Source organism: Staurois parvus, unplaced genomic scaffold (genome assembly GCF_062004578.1).
Source record: "Staurois parvus isolate SC_StPar_1 unplaced genomic scaffold, SC_StPar_1.0 ptg000007l, whole genome shotgun sequence".
Taxonomy (NCBI): Eukaryota; Metazoa; Chordata; class Amphibia; order Anura; family Ranidae; genus Staurois; species Staurois parvus.
In genome coordinates, this window is record NW_028317803.1 from 10309313 (window position 1) to 10330338 (window position 21026).

Here is a 21026-nt window from a genome sequence, read left to right on the forward strand (position 1 = left end):
TGGCAGTCACACTGTGCCTCTCTTTATTACAACTCTACTCTGTAATGTTCACTGTAAAATGAACACAGAGCCAGCCAAATGGAGAGATCCGTGTGTTATATTTAAGAGTATCTAACATAAAACAATTAAGCGCAGAGGCCCATTGCAAGTGTAATGTGGTATTTAAGTGTAGACACTCTTAGCCTTCATAAAACATTGAAACAAACTAAAGTTGTTTTAAACACATATATATATACCATAGGAGTGAAATGTTATTTGCTAAATAAAAATTAGTCAAAAGAACAGCTTTGGTTAAGCAAATGTTACATATTACAGGCTTTAAACATATTTCCACATTTATCTCCTGTCATACTGTCGTATTGACCTTGGACACACTTCACACATGCTGGAAATGGGTTGTTCTTTATAGTGCGGAAGATTGTTGTTAGCATTTTATACACTGTGCATTATATCCTGGGGCAAGATGTACGGATTCATATAAAGCCTTTATGTTTGCTTAAAATGTTGCTTTGCTGAAAGATTCCTCTTCCCCTATCCCCGCAGGGCTGGAATATAGTTGTTTTGATTTCCACATCTCTTCAGTGGTCTGGTGACCTCCCAGCTCAATATAATTGGCATGGCATGTTCCCTGGATTTGTTAAGCCTCCACACTTCTGTTTAATACTTTCAGTGAATATCCAGATTAAAGTTTTATGTATAGCTTGATAGAACATCGTTTGTTAAATGAGCGGGCATTAGGCCACCCAACAAAAGCTATCTGACATCAATCATCGCACTTCACAGCCTTGACTCCAGATGGGCTCTGGACTTTATTCAGGATACAGACCAAATTGCCTGGCAGGATGACACAGATGAAAATGATATATCCATAGCTGAGTTGTCAATAGGCAAAGGCCTTCTGCTACAAGTGCTGTATCTTTTCATCCATCACAAGCTCAGATCTCCAAACTAATTATGGAGTCAGCCAAGTTAGCAATTTTATGCTATGTGTTATATATTTTTTTTCTTTGCAGACAACACAAGCCCTTCTATTTGTATTAAGCATACTGCATATTTTCTAACTGGCAACTCCCCCAGGCGTGTTCGTAATACGGCATTCATATTTGGAAAGTAAAGAAGAAATTGAACCTGACGTTATTCGCTCTCAAGTGCTGTAAATAAAATAAATAAATAAAAATATAAAGTCTGCACTCTTTGTCTGTTATGCCTTTCAGTGAGGAGGAAACTGCTCTAATTTAGATGAGTTAGTGAAGTGTCAGAGCCATTGTCTCCTCTTTTAATCTCCCACGGGTTCCTATTATACAATATCACAATATCACATTTGATCAGAATTGGACAGCTCCATAGCATATGAACTGAAGTACTTTAAATCACAAGAGCTATGTTTCAGCATAGCCCTGATTAAACACTTTCTTAATAGGTAAGCAAATGTTGTGAGCTATAAAAAGAGTGTTTAATGGATATTGCACATAGTAAATGGTTCGGATTGGTTGGCAGTCATATTTGGTAGCAGATAAGTTCACATTTAAGCTCAGTTGCAAATCTAATTTAAATTCAATATAGTTAATTACATTTCAGGTGTCATAAAGCATTTGGCTTGTGTCTATAAAGCTACAGTTTGCACAGAATGTTAACTTTATAAATGACCAAAAACTAAGCTGTATATTTACAAAAAAAAAAACTTTCCAAAAATCTTTCCTATCTACCTGTCTATTTGTATGTCTATATCTATCAGTAGTGGGAAAAAAAGTTTGTAAACACTTAAAACTTTGTTATAATACCACTAACAGTTGACCGTGTAATATTTAGTAGCAAGGAAATTTCACGAATTGACTTGTTGCACAGGTGACAACCTATCCTGTTGTTTCTACATGAATGGATCATAAAATGTCACCCGATTGTCATCTATGTGATTGAAATAAATATTAATAAATCGAAATATGATGCACACACATTAAAATCCAGAATTTTTTTTCATGTTGAAGAAGTTGAACTGGATGGACTTTATTCAACCTCACCAGCTATGCAAGTATACACACCCTTATATCAATTATTAACATAAACCAAAAGAATTCTGCAGCTGCTACCTGGATCTGCACAGTCGTTAGGAAATATTTTGCTAATTTCTGATTGTCAAAACCTTCATACATTTGTGATGCATTGCTTCAATAGTCTAAATCAAATTGCACCACAGGGTTTAATGGGATTACACTCACAATGTTTTCTTAACCATACTAAAATGTTGATTTTTTTTTTTTTTTTTTGCATGCATCACCCTGTATTTTATTTTGTTGTGTTTTGAATCATTACCTTGAAAAATGTTAGTTTTAAGTTGAAGTTTCATGTCTGGGTATTCCGTCATATAATTTGCTTATACGTAATGCTTAAAATTATTTGGTCACTGATAGTTGGAAGCTGCCCAGTCCAGTCATATCGTGTTTCTCATTATAGTTTAGTGTGATACTAACACTAGAGTATCATGCATATTTTAACATCTTATCTTGGTTGTCTTTACTCTGGGTCCAACCACTTTTTTTTTTTTATAAAATGGTTTGCATTCATACCATGTTATGTCTTTTCATGAGGTACTACTTTATATGCTTATTAAAATATTTTTGAATAGAAATAAAAAATGTTGTATTAATGCTATTCAGCATTAGCAACATATATTTATGTCATTTTTGTTTTTGCCAATAGTTCTACTTTAATAAGGCAGGAGTAGATTATTAGCAGTGCCACAGGAATTTATTAACCCTTTGAGGACCGTAAGATTTTGGAACGCCAAAAGAATCAATTTTTTTGTTTTTAAAGTTCGTACACTTCAGTTGATGTAACTAAGCAATTTCATGAAATAATTGGTAAAAAGCAAGATCTATTTGTTGTTTGTTGATAAGAACTAATATTTTGACTCAAACCAAAAAAAAAAAAAGTTTTAAGTTCTTAATCAGATGATACACGCAATTAAAAACATGGGACAAATACGTCCCTTGGTCCTCATTAACCTGTAATAGTAACCCTGGTTTCATTTCTGACTGAGATTGGATTTCTTATAGGGAAGTGTGGGCCCATGTATTAATTTTACTTAGGTGTGTAAACTTCGAATATATATATATGTGTGTAAAAAAAAAAAGAAGGAAGGAAGGTCATTATCATTGGCTGAGAGCATTTGTAGGCTACTGTAACTGGGTTAACATTAGCACAAACAGCCAATTAGCTTAGGACAGTTATTTTATAATGATTTCTGATTTATTGTTATGCTTTTCTGAACATTTAAAATAGCTTTGTAATGGGGGCATGGCTAGAATGAGCATGGGATGGCAGCATAGACCATGAGCTCCAGTCATCCATGGAGGACAACAGCTATCAGCAGCTCTTACAGGCTTCGGTTCTGACTGCAACATGAGTGATTCAGCTCCCACACATAGCTGTGACATGACCCGTAAAAGTAAAGAAGACCCCTACCCACAAAAGCTGACAGCCTTCTTTTTTTCAGGCCACTAAGGGGACTCGGCAAGATGGCTCTGACCAGTCTTCCTCATCATGTGGCAGCCGACACTCACCTGCTGCGGCCTGCTCTAATGGGTCTTGTTACAGAGGTTCCCTAAAAGTCTCACCATCGCCTGCAGCCTCTTCTCCTCTCATGGGCAGCCCTATCAAGTCCAGGATTAAGCTGGATGAAGACAGTGATACACTGGGTGAGTTTAATTAGTGCTACAACTCACTAGATGACACCAGGGAGCTTCCAGACTCCATTACTACATTTTCCACAACAAATCAGCCAGTAATGGACACTGCCTTAAAGGATATGTTAATCTTACTTAGAGGGACACTACATGCTGATATTCTGCATATTACTAAGCAAGTTAAAGAAGAGATGCATGCCACAGGCTCAAGGGTCGATCATATTGAGAATAAGATGGATGAATTTGTCCAAACCATCAATTACCTTGTGGATGCTCATGATGATAATGTAGATAAATGCACAGGGATTAGGGCCAAGCTCGCAGACTTAAAGGATCAGTCCAGGTGGAATAACTTAAAAATAAGAGGCATTCCTGAATCAATTCAGTTACATGAACTCCGCCGCTACACCTGTGACTTATTTAAAGTTTTACTATCCGAAACGCCTGAGTCTGAGCTGATTATAGACAGGAATCATTGGCTACCAAAACTATCTTTTATCCCACAAGGTGTTCCCAGGTATGTATTAAGGAGTATTCACTTTTTCCATGTAAAATATCAGCTAATGGCTAGATCCTGCTCTGCAGAACCCCTTCCCTCTCCATATGCAAATCTGCAATTCTATGCTGCTGACCTGATAAAGTATACCATGCAGCTCAGGAAAAAATTGAATACAATCATCAAAGCATTCAGAAACCATAAAATTATTTCTAAATGGGGAAATCTGTCTAAGCTTTTGGTCTTCAGGTATGGTCTCACTTATATGATCTTTTCCCTGGAAAAGGGGCTACAACTTCTGAGAACCTGGGGAATCACAGCTGATTCCTTTTCTCCTACCAAGAGAGAGACTGTTCTGCTTCCAAATCAGCATCTACTGGTTAACCTGCACATCCATCCAAATACCTACAAGCTGAATATCCTGTCTGAGCAATTATCTACCTGCTAACATACACTATATTACCAAAAGTATTGGGACACCCCTCCAAATCATTGGATTCAGGTGTTCCAATCACCTCCATGGCCACAGGTGTATAACATCAAGCATCTATGCATGCAGACTGCTGCTACAAACATTGTGAAAGAAAGGGTTGCTCCCAGGAGCTAGTGAATTCAAGTGTGGTACCGTGATACCTGTGCAATAAGTCCATTTGTGAAATGTCCTTGCTACTAGATATTCCACAGTCAGCTCTTAGTGGTATTATAACAAAGTGAAAGCATCTGGGAACAACGGCAACTCAGCCACGAAGTGTTAGGCCACGTAAAAAGCCAGAGTGGGGTCAGCGCAGGCTGAAGCACACAGTGCGCAGAAGTCACCAACTGTCTGTCAATAGCTAAAGACCTTCAAACCTTCATGTGACCTTCAGCTTAGCACAACAGTGCATAGAGAGCTTCATGTTACATGGCCGAGCAGCTGCATCCAAGCCTTATATCATCAAGTAAAATGCAAAGTGTTGGATGCAGTGGTGTAAAGCAAACCGCCACTGGACTCTAGAGCAGTGGAGGCATGTTCTCTGGAGTGACAAATCACGTTTCTCTGTCTGTAAATCTGTTGGGTTTGGCGGTTGCCAGAAGAATGGTACTTGCCTGACTGCATTGTGCCAAGTGCAAAGTTTGGTGGAGGGGGGATTATGGCATGGGGTTGGGCTTGGACGCTTAGTTCTAGTGAAGGGGACTCCTAAGGCGTCAGCATACCAAGACATTTTGGACAACTTCATGCTCCCAACTTTGTGGGAACAGTTTGGGATGGCCCCTTCCAGTTCCAAAATGACTGCACACCAGTGCACAAAGCAAATTCCATAAAGACATGGATGAGCAAGGAGGAACTTGACTGGCCTGCACAAAGCCCTGGCCTCAACCCGATAGAACACCTTTGGGATGAATTAAAGCGAAGTCTGCAAGCCAGGCCTTCTTGTCCGACATCGGTGCCTGACATTGCAAATGTGCTTCTGGAAGAATGGTGAAACATTCCCATAGACACACTCCTAAATCTTGTGGACAGCCTTCCCAGGAGAGTTGAAGCTGTTATAGTTGCAAAGGGTGGGTCAACTCAATATTAAACCCTATGGACTAAGACTGGGTTGCCATGTGCGTGTAAAGGCAGGCATCCCAATACTTTTGGCAATATAGTGTATGTCTCCCAAGCTTGATTCATTGGAGGCTTCTGCTAGCAGACTTTTCCCCTGAAATATTGAGCTGTGATATACTGCACATGGATTGTTAGATCCCCATATTTTAATTATATGGCTATATGCTGTTATTACCTAAGAGTTACTTATTTTTGTTCTTTTTTCTTTGTTGTTTTCATTTTATCTGATTTTGCTCTTTTTACATCTTGAATAACATGGTTGACATTCTTACCACCATCCTACATTTGACGACATACACAGATTCATTGGATAATATTGAATACCCATACTACTTAGCAACGTACTAGTAATTAAACTTTGGCTAAACAACTAGAAACTATCCTAGGTACCAGGTCTACTTGGTTCTTATCAATCAATACAAAAGGTCTCAACCACCCTGCCAAGCACTCATCCATTTGAAAGGCAGCTCTCCAATTCAGATGTGATGTTTTATTTGTACAGGAAATGCATTTTCATTAACATATGCCTCACATCACAATTTTCTACATATCTTCTCCGCTTTTGTGTGTCTCACAATTTGTGACACAGTAGGTTTCAATCTGATTGAGGAATTCAAGGACCCTGCAGACCGATATCTTGTTCTAGTCTGCGATTTAAATTCTACAAGATATACGGTAGTAACACTTATCAGCTTTGCATTATGAATAAATTAATGCATAAGGTGAATAAAACAGGGATCACTCATACTATGTGGATATCCTAATATGGATTTGACTGCACAGCCTAAACACCTTCCAGCATCTCTGAAATCCTTTTTGCATTCCCAGGATCTTTTTGACACTTGGTGTTGTTTACATGCCTCAGAGAAAGACTTTACCTTTTTCTCTACCAGCCATAATTCCTACTCATGGATAGATTTGTTTTTAGTTGACAAATGGATACTTCAGAAGATACAGGATTCATCTATCAATGACATTACATGGTCAGACCACGCTTCTATAACTCTTAATCTCTTGGATTCTCTGTCACCTGGGCATGTGTCTCTTTGGAGACTTAATACCTATATGTTACATACTTCAGAAAATAGAGACATGCTAGATGCTGAGCTGATAGAGTATTTCAAACTCAATGTGGGCACTGTGCAGGACCCTTGGTCTTGTGGAATGCCCACAAACCTTTTATTCGAGGCCTCTTTATTAAACTTGGCTCTAGGGCTAAGAAAAGAAGGCAGCAGCAACTAGACCGGCTCATGGCAGATATTAGACAGACTGAGGCGCTCAATAAATCTAAACCTGATTCTGTTCTGAAATCCAAATTCACCACACTTAGAAACAAATTATGTCTATTGTTACTCAAAGGTTTTGAGAGAAACTCTAGATGTATGTGAATGATGCATTATGCAACTGGTAGTAGGGTTGGGAAGTCCTTAGCTAGACGCCTACAGGGTTATTGCAATAAAACTAAAATTGCTTATTTATATCATTCCACTAATGGGCAGAAACGTTATAACCCTCAAGAGATCACAGACGCATTTAGCTGTTACTACAGCTCTCTCTATAATCTCAACAGTGATCCATCGATAATTAAACCGTATTTATCGGATATAGACAACTAAATCATCTTAACTTGAAAATCTGAATATACTGTTCACTTTGATAGACATAAGCAAAGCCATTGACTCTTTTCCTAACAATAAATCACCAGGTTCTGATGGTTTTGGTTACAGAGCCACTAGAAACGTGAATATTTTGGAATTAATGCAGAAAATACACTTACACTGGTACTTAACACCCCATTGTGTCTCTAAATTCAACACCCTTTCCTATAACCTATGTTGGAGAGGGTGTGGACGGGGGGGCACATTATTTGACCAATTTTGGTCATGTAAATAACTAGCTACATTTTGGCCCACTATTTTTAAGATTTTATCAACAATTACATCCATTCAATTATCTATATCTCCAAGCCTAGCCATTTTGAACCTGGGAATGAAGAACATTCTGCCTTCTCTGCAAACAATAATAAACTGTTTTACTGGCAGCCAAGCTGACATTGCTTGTACATTGGAAATCTGTTCTTTCTCCCACAATTTCTGAAGTGTTTAGAACAACTCACCTACACTTGCACTATGAAACTATGTTCGCATCTATTAATAGTTCATATTATTGCATATCCTCTTTGTGGCAGCTGTGGGCACACTGGTATGAATGGCAGGGTGAATCTCTTGCCGATAAATGTTATTGATGTGTGGAATCTCTACGATATGATTCCTTAAGTTCTTTATATGGATTAACCTCTATATTGCTCATATCTCAATGTTTATTTCAGTGTTTATTTCTATTCCTTTTTGAGAAATTTGAATGACTATCAAGTATACTACTGTGTTGTGTAAATCATTCTATGTTTGATATACAAAACTTTAAAAAAGAAACAGTGAAAGTAAAATAGCTTTGTAACTTAGGGTAATCCACTGGGGCCCCTACCAGAGACATGGTGACCTGCTACATGCTCTGCGGAAAAAAGTGGGTGTGCTTCATAAATTCTTCTCTCAGCCTATCAGTGGCCTGTATATATGTACTGTATGTCTGTACACAGTATGGGGGGCCAGGAGGGTACAGTATAGGGGTTATTAATGTATAAGACAGATATTGAAAGCGTCTGTCACAGATCTTACCTGTTTTGGCATCTCTCACGGGGCTAAATGTAACAATTAACCCCCCACTCTCTACCATCCACCCTGCAGCATCTTACTGCTGCTGCATGTGTGGGTGGGACTTGCGCTGCTCAGAATCCCTGCTGGACCCCCTCTCCTGTTCATTCCATGTGTTCGAAGCAGTACACATCTTGCCCACACAAGTAGCAGCTGGGGTTGCATACCTTCCACAGATTTTTTTCTACTGACAAAACAGGGAACATAGCTCTTTTTTCACTGACATCCTAATATATGATGGAACCTCATTTTAAAAACTAAACCAAGCAATATTTAAACAATATAAATACTTTGTAAATGTTAAAATACATATAACAAGTGATGTGACCAGCTGAACATTTACAAAAGTCAAAATTGTGAACAAAAAATCCTGGGGAACAGTGAGTATGGCAAAAGGGGAAAAATGGAGAGGGGAGAAGATAGAGCAAGATGGAGAGAGAGGAGAGAAAAAGAAGAGAGATTGAGGAGAAGGGGGGGAAGAGTGTGAGAGAGGGGGGAGGAAAGAGAGAGAGAACAGAAAAAGGGGGAGGAGAGAGGAGGGGGGGACAGAAGGAGATGGGAGGAGAGAAGGAGAAGCAGCAGAAAGGAGAGAAGGAGGCCCTTGCAGTAAATATCTTGTCCCATGCACATTTTCTAGATTACCTTCTCCCAGGGGCGGACTGACCATTTGGAAACTCGGTCACTGTCCGAGAGCCCGGGGTCAATAGGGGGCCCCATGAGATGCCTCTGGTACCTTTTTCATAGGCTTTTTTGAGTTTGGGCATGGGCACAGGGGCTCCATGATCCCCTATTGACCGGGGGGCCCCATGAGTTGTCAGTTCGCTCCTGCGGCTTCTCCTAAATTGATGACTGCTTTTCCTAATCTGATTAGCTCTCCTCCTTCTCCTCAGCCTCCCTTCTCCCTAACACAGCACAATTCTTTCTCCAGCCCATCCATCTCCAATATTCCCTTCTCGATCAAACCTGGTGGGCTTGGGAAGGGGGTGGGTTGCAGCAGTGCTCAAAGGCTTAGTGGGCAGCAGAAGGCAGATTAGCTGTAGCTGTGTAGTTAACTCCTCTTGGTCTTGCTGGCCGGCAGCCATTTTTGTGTGGTTTGAGCCTGCTGGTTCCTTCCTTCTGCTTCTATAGATTACAGGCAGGGACAGGACAGGAGGAACTGCAGGGACCCCATGCACGTGGGGTCCCTGGGCAGTGCCCAGGGGTTCCCATGAGCTAAGGTGGCCCTGACTATATCTTATTAGTTTCTCAACAAAGGAAGAGCTGCAGTATTACCCTGTTACTCAAATACATTTGAGCATGTCCATGAGTATTTACTACATTGACTCAAATACATTATTTCAGTTCAAACATCGGGAATACATGCTTTGTGTTCTATGACTTGGGCCTAAGGTCTCTCAGGTAAATTTTTTGGAAATCTATGTCTCAACCCCTGTTACATAAGTAACAGGGCCTATAATACCTAAAATAATACTGAGCATTATTTTTTACTCTAAGTAGAATTTTGTATTGATACATGCTAATGCATTTGTTATATTTGTGGTGCTACTGTATGTGTATAAGAAAAGTCCTACTTTTCTGTTGCCCCCTTCTTCCAGTTTATGAAGAAATTCATGCAAAAGAAACTTTTTAGCCTCCTGAAATTCAGAAAAATTGCCAAAATCAGTGGAAACATGAGAATTCTGATGATGATTTTGACTCCAATGGATGTTTAATGTTAATGCGTTTGTACTATGGTTCAAGCTGCTGCTCAGAATCATTATGTTCTGATTATTTCTACAACACAACAAATTGCTGAATATAATCTAAGACAGTCAGTTGAATAAGAAGCAATTTATTTTCCAAGACAATTTATTGCTATGATATAGCCTGTAAACTTTGTCGCCTATGAAACATACATTATCTATATTATAGCTCCTTATCTCTGTTTCCTAACAAATGTATAGCACTTAATTTCCTGGTGTTGGATAAATTGGCTAACAAGTCCTGGAGCACTGTGTGCATGCAGAGTACATCTAGCCAATTGAATCCAATGTGCTTTTTGTGACCTAACCAGTCATGAGAATGACCTTGGACATTGCCTGTTCTGCTAGCAGTCATCTACTTCCTCTAAAATGGTTATACAAAGTCATTTTCTTTTCCATTGCATTTCTCCAAGTCAGGATTAAAGAAACTTGGCTTTAGTTCTCTTACAAAGTTGTTATATAAGAAATTTTAAAAACACTATATTTCGTTTACTCAAAAAACACAAAATATATTTAAATGCAATTCATATTTAAAATTGAAAAGTAACTGAGAACTATCCCCAGTATAAAACCATTAGTATGTTTACATAATATTAAGATGTATGCACTTGATGCATCTTTTTCTGGTTATGATTTATACTACCATACTAGTGGCAAGGGTTTGTTCATACTTGTGTGCTGAAAACCACATCAGATTAAAATAACCGTGGTTTTTAAAAGTGTGATTTCAGTGAGGTTACAAGGTATCCCAGCTGGATGCCTAAATTTGCAGGCTGTCTATAGTAGATCTATACTCAAAAACAAAAACATTTATGTCTACATTGATATATCACCTGCCTCTGAGGACTGCTCTTCTCAAGAGATCAGGAGTTTCTTTTTGAGCATTGATGTAAATACTAGTCAAATACTAGTGAAGTGTCAATGATGTAAATACTAGTGAACTGTCAATGATGTAAATACTAGTCAAATACTAGTGAACTGTCAATGATGTAAATACTAGTCAAATACTAGTGAAGTGTCAATGATGTAAATACTAGTCAGCTAATTAATCTTTTCATTTCCTGCTGGAGAAGAAGCTCCACCCGAGAACCTGTAGACCAAGGATGCCCCTTCTTTGTTCATATTGTCAGTTTGCCTCCACCTTCTGTGCTGCTGTTTATGACTGTGGATCTGGAGCTCTTCCACTTCTTCTGCTGCTTAAAGTTTTACTAAACCCACAACAGTATAATCAGTCTGTATATGCAGTAAAGCATGCTTGTTATACTCATTGTGGAACCTAGGGGGTTATTCCTCCGCATTGTGTAAAAAGGCTGTTTGATCCTTTCTTCTCTGCCCCTCCTCTTGTTGAAATGACCACCTGATACAGACTGACCCCATGGTCACATGCTCAGTTTGGTGTGTATGTTTAGACAGGTTTTTTTTTCTTGGGAGGATGCATGTGATCAGCACAGGGCCAATCAGCACTGTCCAGAGGTCCGGGGTTGTGCATCCTCCTAGAGCAGAAAGAAAAATCCTCCTACAAGCTTTAACCAGTGCTCAGTGTCACAAGACTGCTCTAGCTGCTGATGATAAAAAGTATTTAGCAGTTTATATTTACTAAAATAATTGCATTTCCATGTTCTGTGTACTGTGGGAGACCAGATAGAGTGAATGCAGGATCCTGAATTTAGTAACATTTTAATGATTTCCTCCTGCATGAAATGGGGGACATGTAAATGATCACTCTCCTGCCTGGTGAACTGGTTCAAAGGGTCTTTTGGGACCCTAACCTATTCGCTGTCCACGTGGGTAAAAAGTTAAAATGAAATAACCATGTAACACATGTTTAGCTGCCCTATAGCAGAAATACTGCTACAGGGCGACGCTTGTGTGCAAAATCACGTATATATATGTGATTTTGAAGCTCCAGGTAGGGGGCACATGTGCGCCGCACGCATGCCCTACCCGCACCGTTATTCATGGCCTCGGCTGTCAATCACCGGGTCCTGGCCTGCTATAAGTCGCTGATCGCCACCATTACTAGTAAAACAAAAAAAAATGAGTATATATACTGCCATTTGTAAACGCTATAACTTTCATGTAAAACCATTAATTTACACATATTGGGATTTTTTTTAGCAAAGACATGTAGCAGAATACATTTTGGCCTAAATTTATGATGAAATTTGACTTTTAAATGTTTTTACTGGACATGTTTAAAAGCAAAAAGTCAAAAATATCATTTTTTTTTCAAAATTTTCACAGATGAACAAATACCATCAAAATAAAGCTCTATTTGTGGGGAAAATAGGGACCCAAAATTCATTTGGGTGCAGCAATGCATGACCGTGCAATTGTCAGTTAAAGTAGCGCAGCGCTGTATCGCAAAAAATGGCCTGGTCAGGAAGGGGGGGTAAATCCTCTGGAGGGCAAGTGTTTAAATCTGTTTTATTATTATTTACCTCCCATGTTCTAGCATAAAAAAAATATAAAAATGTAAAAAAAGTTTAAAAATTATAATTTTTGGTTATAAACTAATTTGGCTTATTTTTTTTTTTTTACTAAAAAGATAACGGAATACATTTTGGCCAAGATTTATGATGAAATAATATTTATTTGCAAAATGTTATAAGAAAAACACTTTTTTTAAAATTTTTTGGACATTTTCATTTACATAGCAAAAAAAATTAAAATCCCAGCGGTGAATAAATACCACCAAAATAAAGTTTTATCTGTCTCAAATTTTTTTTTTTAAATTCATATGGGTACAGTGTTGCATGACCGCGCAATTGTCATGCAAAGTGTGATAGCGCTGAAAGCTGAAAATTGCTCTGGTCAGGAAGGGGGTAAAAGTGTCCGGACTGGAAGTGGTTAAGAATTATATTGCATGCTCATTAAGTAGGGTATATAAAGCATAGAAAATGGCAATCCTCAATGATGGTATCTTGCTGGGAGTCCCCATCTGTGGTAACTAAGTTTTTGCTTCTCTCAACCTCTTCATACAACTGCTGCCTGCTTCATTTGGATCCCAAAAGCATTTCAAAGGTTGTACTGTCTTCATTTGGGGTTGGGGGCTAACAGTCACTTCCTTAAAATGTATTCCTTTAACCTCTAAATCTTTAAGTTTTTCTTTAAACTACTGTTTGTAATTGTACATTAACTCTTCCTATAACAACAAATATCAGTAAGCATTAGTCTCACAAACACTTTAAACATTGCTTAGAAGTTTATTCATTAACTCTTAAATCCATCAGCCTTTCCTTTGCTGGATATGACCACTATTTGTGTTCACATGTTAACTCTTCTTGTTGCAGATTAAACATTAGTTGGAATATTGCACATATCCCTTCTGGATGCCCAAAGCCATACAATTTCTGTATATAGAAAGCTAAGATAAATAAAACAGCTTTTGTACTTACTTAAATGTTAAAAATTACAAACTAAAAGGAACATATCCATTATACTATAAATAACAATTATTATTGAAGTTCATGCTTAAGCCTTTAGTGATAAGTGTTCCTAGTCTATAAATCCTCTCAGCCTCTTTATGGTTTAAAAACTCAACAGGTTCTCCAGCTCTCCTAGCATTCTGGATAGCCATGAATTTTTATTGAACTCAGATCTTGTGTATAGTGGCACCTAAAATGTTCGAGTACACGATGATTTTTTTTCACTTTATAATATTTCTTATATGTTCTATTGGCTTTGCTAAAGTGTGTTTATTCCAACCCACATATTGGAGCCTACATTCAAGGAGGATAGCAATGATATTAGTATTGCATGTTATAAAATTTATTTAAAATGCCCTCCAGTGGTATTTGATTGGAACTCCAGATTTCTTTTTCTATTATCTTTCATGTCTCCTTCTAAAGACGTGCATTTTGTATCTCTCATCCTCAAACCTAAAACTACATCTGAACATTTACTTCACTCTTGCTGTAGAAGCTGATGGATTTTAAATTCCAATCGGATTGTTCAACTTACCTATGAAATCCTGCAGGCTGTCCTCTGTTCTTTCCCCCCACCCAGCAGGCAATCCTTGATATACTGTCTCCACATAATCAATTCCAAACCTAACTTTTCATTAATGAAAATGTATTCCCAATCTGCCATGAAGACATTGGCAAAAGCTGGGGCAAACTTACAGCCCATAGTTGAACCTCTTAGCTGTTTGTAATAGGCCCTTTTAAACCAGAATGTGCTATTCTCAGGAACTAGCCTAAAAGCATTTTTTCAAAAATATAGATTTTGCCACATCCTTTTTTGGCATAGCACGTTTTTTTTTCAGCCACCTCCACTCCCTTATCATGTTCAAAAATTATATAACAATTTAACATTTCAGGTGGCCAAAAACCAGCCTTTCTTCCAATACAACTGGTTTAAACAGGTACGTACACCCTTTAGGTAAGATCCTTTTGTACAAGGAGCCTTAGTCCTGTCAATTTAAGAAGGTGCTCTCAATGACAACTCATTATGTTTATAAAAGACACCTGTCCACAGAATCTCTTTCTTGGCCACTATCATAGGTAAGACCAAAGAACTGTCCAAGGACATCAGGGACAAGATTGTAAACCTGCAAAAGGCTGGAACAGGCTACAAGACCATGAGCAAGAAGCTTGGTGAGAAGGAGACAACTGTTGGAAGGATTATTAGCAAATGGAAGAAATACAAAATAACCATCAATCACCCCCAGTCTTGAGATCCATGCAAGATTTCACCTCATGGGGTAAGGATGATCATGAGAAAAGTGAGGTATCAGCCCAGAACTGCATGGGAGGGGCTTGTGAATGATCTCAAGGCAGTTGGGACCACAGTCAACAAACTATTAGTAACAAAATATACCACCATGGAGTGAAATCCTGCAGCACCCCCAAGGTCCCTCTCCTCAAGAAGGCACATGTGCAAGCCAATCTAAAGTTAGCCAATGAACATCTAAATGATTCACTTAAGGACTGGGAGAAAATGCTGTGGTCAGATGAGACCAAAATTTAGCTCTTTGTCATTAACTCTACTCACCGTGTTTGGAGGAAGAAAAACACTGACTATGACCCTAAGAACACCATCCCTATAGTCAAGTACGGAGGTGGAAACATTATGCTTTGGGGCTGTTTCTCTGATAAAGGTACATACTGACTTTGCTGCATTGAGGGGCCAATGGACGGAGACATATATTGTAAAATTTTGGATGAGAACCTTCTTCCCTCAGCCAGAACACTGAAGATGGGTCATGGATGGATCTTCCAGCATGACAATGACCCAAAACACACTGCTCAAGGCAACAAAGGAGTGGTTCAAGAAGAAGCACATTGAGGTCATGGAGTGGCCTAGCCAGTCTCCAGATCTAAATCCTATAGAAAATGTATGGAGGAAGCTGAAACTTTGAGTTGCCAAATGAAAGCCAAGAAACCTTTAGGATTTAGAGAAGATCTGTAAAGAAGAGTGGACCAAAATCCCTCCTGAGATGTGTGCAAACCTGGTAACGAACTACAAAAAATGTCTTACCTCTGTGCTTGCCAACAAGGGTTTCTCCACCAGTCATGTTTTGCTTATTTTACTCACTGAACTACAACTCAATTTATAACATTTGTCTCCTGTTTTTTTTTGTAGATTTTGTTTGCTATTCTGTCCTATGATACAAATTATAGACCCTTCATTTTTTATAAGTGGGCAAACTTACAAAATCTGCAGTGAATCAAATAATTATTTTCCCCACTGTATACGTACCCATAGAAAACAGAACTGTGCGCACTGTGTGCATTCCCGGCACAGTTACCTGAGGGTAACAAAAAGCTCCCAATCTCTACTTACAATGGAGCTTTCTGATCATCTGACTGCTATGACAGTCAATCACGATGGCCACATGATCATAAACCCCGCCCAGCCTCCCGACAGCGCCAAGGGGTTAAGGAATCACAGATATGACCAGGATATTCGTTCTAGTGTCCCTTTTTTAATTTAAAACTGAACTCCAGGTTTCTTGTGTCATTAAATGGTTCTTTTTGACTAAGCTAGTCCAATACAAACTATTTGTTTCACTAACAAATGTGTCCACTCTGGGCACTGTATACACTGTATGTAGCATCAGCATAGTTGCCATCACAAGCTGTGGATCATATCCCTCCCAACAGGGCGGTTTTTAAGATTTAGACAAAACTGCTCTGATAAAGATATTTATATGCAGCAAGAACTAAGAAGTAAAGGTTAACTGCAGTGGAAAAAATCCTCCCTTTGCACTTTACTTATTGGGGAGAAGGGTGTTAGGTGCTGCCACAGGTGATGCCTGTAGGCACACGAAAAACAATAGAAAACATGTTCTGACGTTACAGTTAAATATCACTGGAAGGGCTTTTGAAATTAGAGATTTTTTAATGTGCAATGCCAATTGCATTGTTTATTTTAAGCAATATTTGATTGTATTACATCACATGGATGAAATGAAGAACACTATTAAAATTATATCAAAAAGGGGCAAATATATCGTAGTGCTCTGAACATAGTGCTCTGTTATTCCAACATAACTGCGATCTGAGTGAATTAAAATGTATGGCCATTCAGAAAGTTAACATAGTGAGGTGGAACATCCATTATGTTTTTAACCATTCCATGATGAAATGCAATGGGTCTGAGGTAACTAGGCAGTGGTTGTATCAAGAGGCTGAGACCGGTAACCCCTTACAGTAGTTAAAAACAAATGAAAGCCAACCCCTAGTAGGATACCAGCAAGAAATAGTTTGTTTCATAATATGTTGTTAGCAGTAGTGGAGGAACCCTTTGGAGATGTGCATGGAAATGCATCAGTGCTCACCACTGGGACTGAGAGTGAGGCTAAGATATAGGAAGCAATCCGACTGTATACTGCATATTGTATGTGAAAACTACGAACTGCTATAACCAATCAAAATATCCTCAAAGCAAAGCAGTATAATTATTAGCTGCTTCCACCACCCAACACTCACAAATGTGTTTCCAATACAATACTATCGAACTAACGGTGTAGTGCTTAATATACGAACATTGTGTTCATTAACATATGCCACCTTGCTTTCTTATTGTGTCCCAAATTAAACAAATTATTAAAATGAAAACAAATTGTTTAAATAAAAAAGTTTATCTTCAAAATATCTTGCTCCTTTTTGTTTTCACACCACAATAGCATACCACTACTCCTTCACATCTCAGTGCTTCCCTTCCACCAGATGTCCTCTCATCTGACACATATGATCTACATGTATGGAAATATAAGGCTTGTGTCCAATTTTATTGGGATCTTTATAACCTCTGTATCACCACCAGGGATACTTTCCAGATTGGACACCTCCTTGTTGAATAGAATATGGTTTAAAATCCTCCACAGATTTCCAGGGTGCTTTCCCTTTAAGACACTCTCCTTTAGATCCGCCTCTCTCGCTTTTCCTTTCTACTCAGCCACATGCAAGAGAAAGATATAACATAGTGCTTCACTTTTGTGTACACTTTATACAATCACTCCCATAAATAAAACTCACATTAAAAGGTGCCCATATGCATCAAGAATCACATGCATCAAAACAGCCACGGTTTCCCTGCTATTCAGTATACTATATGCACGCAGCTAATGATCCTCCTCAGCTTCCTATATGTGATGACATCGTCCAGCTTATCCCCACCCACATGACTTCATCAGGGGGTATTCCCCCAGGCTCCTTAGAAGAAAAAAAATCCAGATCGAAGAGGAATAGAGGAAACCTCATTGCTGAGTAACTGGTAAGAAAGGAAGAACTGTATAGAGCAGTGTTTCTCAACCTTTTTTCAGTCAAGGCACCCTTTAAAATTATGGACATTCCTGAGGCACCCTTTAAAATTAAGGACAGTCATGAGGCACCTCAAATGTGAAAAAACTATTCTAATAGTTTTATATAATGCAGCAATATCCATATATGTAGGACACCCAACATTAGAGCTGATTTAGTCTTCCAAAGTAAATACACTTTTGCACACTGGTACTGAATAGTATTCCAGTGTTTCTCTTCTCCCTCAGTTTTTCTCCATCACTGAGCTAATGTGACCCCAGCACTGATGGAGAGGGGCAGGGGATGGTCAAACTAGGATGCTGTGCATGCAGCTGACATCCTCCTTCTCAACTGATGATGCTATTGGTTGTCAGGACACCGTGGTTAGAAGGTTGTAATGGTGTACAATGAAAACCTGTGGCTTTGTGTAACTAAAAGGCAAGCCTTATCCCCCCGCTGGCTTGTATACAAGTTTTGGGTAATTTGTAGACATTTTGCCAAGGCACCCCTGAGGAAACCTCAAGGCACCCCAGGGTGCCTGGGCACCCTGGTTGAGAGAGGCTGGTATAGAGGGTGTGAGTCTAAGAACAGAATGCTGACTTATAACTGTACAGCTGCTTTATTATTATTCAATCAGCAGGCTAGGGTGTGTTCCTGGCTGAACTGTTCTGCAGCAGTGGATGTTAAAGACCTGGCTGAGTTGTAAGGTAAAACAGTTAATGTATATATTTCAACTGTGTATTTATCTGCTTGTCTGGAATTCAACTTTAATAGTCTACATCAAAATCTATGGATACCATGAACATATATATGGAGATGCATATTTTTTTTTATTAACAAGTATTTATTTTTTTATTATTGCAAGTACAGCGGAACTATTTTTCCTTTTAGCATCACTGACTGACTTGTTTTTTTTTAGATTTTCTTTTTAACTGGCATTCTGGCACTCATGTACCTTTCAGTCAAAAAATGCATCCACTCAAACCCCTGTGCTGTTTCTACCATCCCCTGCTGTGTGCTCGACTGCTGAGGTTCTCAAGCAGGTAACAAACAATAAATAGTAGCTTGTCAGCTCTGCCGACTTTGCATAGAGTAAAACTTTTATTTTGTCATTTTAACAGAAGCACTTTTAACCAGTTTTAGGTGACAAAGTGTCCTTAATCATAACCTAGGCTAGACCTTGTCATCCAAAACACATCAGATATTCGTCTTTAAAATGAAAAAATAAAAGTTACATTTTATTCCAAGCAAAATCTGATGTTGTCAATTGCCCACTAGCTTTTATTGTGTATGTGACATTCGGCTAACAGTAAATTATGAGATGTTTTAGGCTATAGTACACTTAAATGGCCACTAAAATGATATGCTAGTATTTCTTTAAAAAAAACCCACAGTATTATTATTTCTTATTTTAGAAATGTAAACATTCCTACATCTTGAAATTTGTTGAAATACATAATTTTTTTGTTTTTATTTATTTTTTGGTATTTATGGATATTTGTTTTATAGCCAAATGTGACCACTTGTATCAGCTGAGGAAGACCATTCAGTATTAAAAAAATATATTAGTCTTACTGTGTCCTGCCTACAATGCTGCAAAAGATTTCAGTACAAATGGAGTTGGGGTTCATTCCAAACTTTAAATGCTCAGCATTGGTGGACCAGCTAAACTACTTGGTCAGTTTGTCAGCCTGAACATCTAGGTGTTTCTGCAGCAGTAGAACAGCCTATACATTGCTATTTTTTTTTTCATTCAATTCAACTGAATAAAAAAAAAAAAATATATATATATATATATATATATATATATATCTGATTCCCCCAGCTATTCCACACAGAATACAATGATTAGTGTTGCTTGATATAGCCAGTGGCACTGATTATTCGGGAAAAAATGGACAGACTGGTTGTACAACTAGCTTGTCCATACATGAATTGAAATTCAGATGTTCCCTGCTGAACTGGCCTAATTTTGATCCAAGTAGGGTAGGCTTAATTATTTATTTATTGTTGGTATTACTACCACCAATAACTGAACACTTTCTGTTTTGCAGTCTGCACAGCATCATTATTTGCCAAGATGTCGGCAGCATCATGTCCATTGTCCTTGCTTGAGACTTTCTCTGACGTAACTGAAAGTTACCTCACTAAACTCTCAAAGTTTACAGGGGTCCTGATAGTTCTAAAGGTCTTGTCTCAATGCTCCTGAGATAGCGAGATTTAAGACCCAGGGGGTAAATATTTAGTCCTGATGGGATCATTTCAGAATGTTCCCATAACATTTGCTATGCATTATGCTGTGAATTTCAGTTAGATTGGTTTCTTCTCACATCTGTTCTGTATGCTTGATTCTCAAGCTAAGGGTGCATTACTACTTTGCAGGGATTCCAATCTACTACTGCACCCTCACATGGATCAGCATGATCCACAAAACCCAGCTGTGTTATTGATTAAAGCAGCTTCAGACAAACTGTTTCATGCCTTGCTGGTTCAATATAACCTTGTAGACTCCTGGAGGAACAAGAATCTTACTAAAGAATCTTGTATATTCTACTTGAACCCCCACAATACGTTTTCTTATATTGATCACATCTTTGTATAAAACACTTATCTGCCTTTGGTTGCATCTGTGTCTATCATTAAATACTTATGGTCTGGCCATGTTGCCAAGACCCTGATGCTTGACTTGTCACCCATAGAAAAAGGGGAAAAATCCTGGTCTTTATGAGATGGTGTGCACACAGATCTGGACACAGACATTTCCTTAAAATCCTTTCTAACTGAATATTTTAAAACTAATGTACCCTCTGTAACTTCCTTGGTAATGGTTTGGGAGGAGTATAAAGCCACTATCCAAAGTAAACTTGTATTGCTTCAAAAGTGAAGAAAAACAGGGAGCTCCATGTTTGGCAACTTGTAGCATGCCTTCCTAATGCATCCCAGAAAATTCATCTCCTGCCAATTGTAAGCGCTTGAACTTTACCTGTGTCTTACCCACCTGGTGGACAGACAATTATGCTGGACACAGCACCATTTCTGTCTTAACGGTGACAAACCA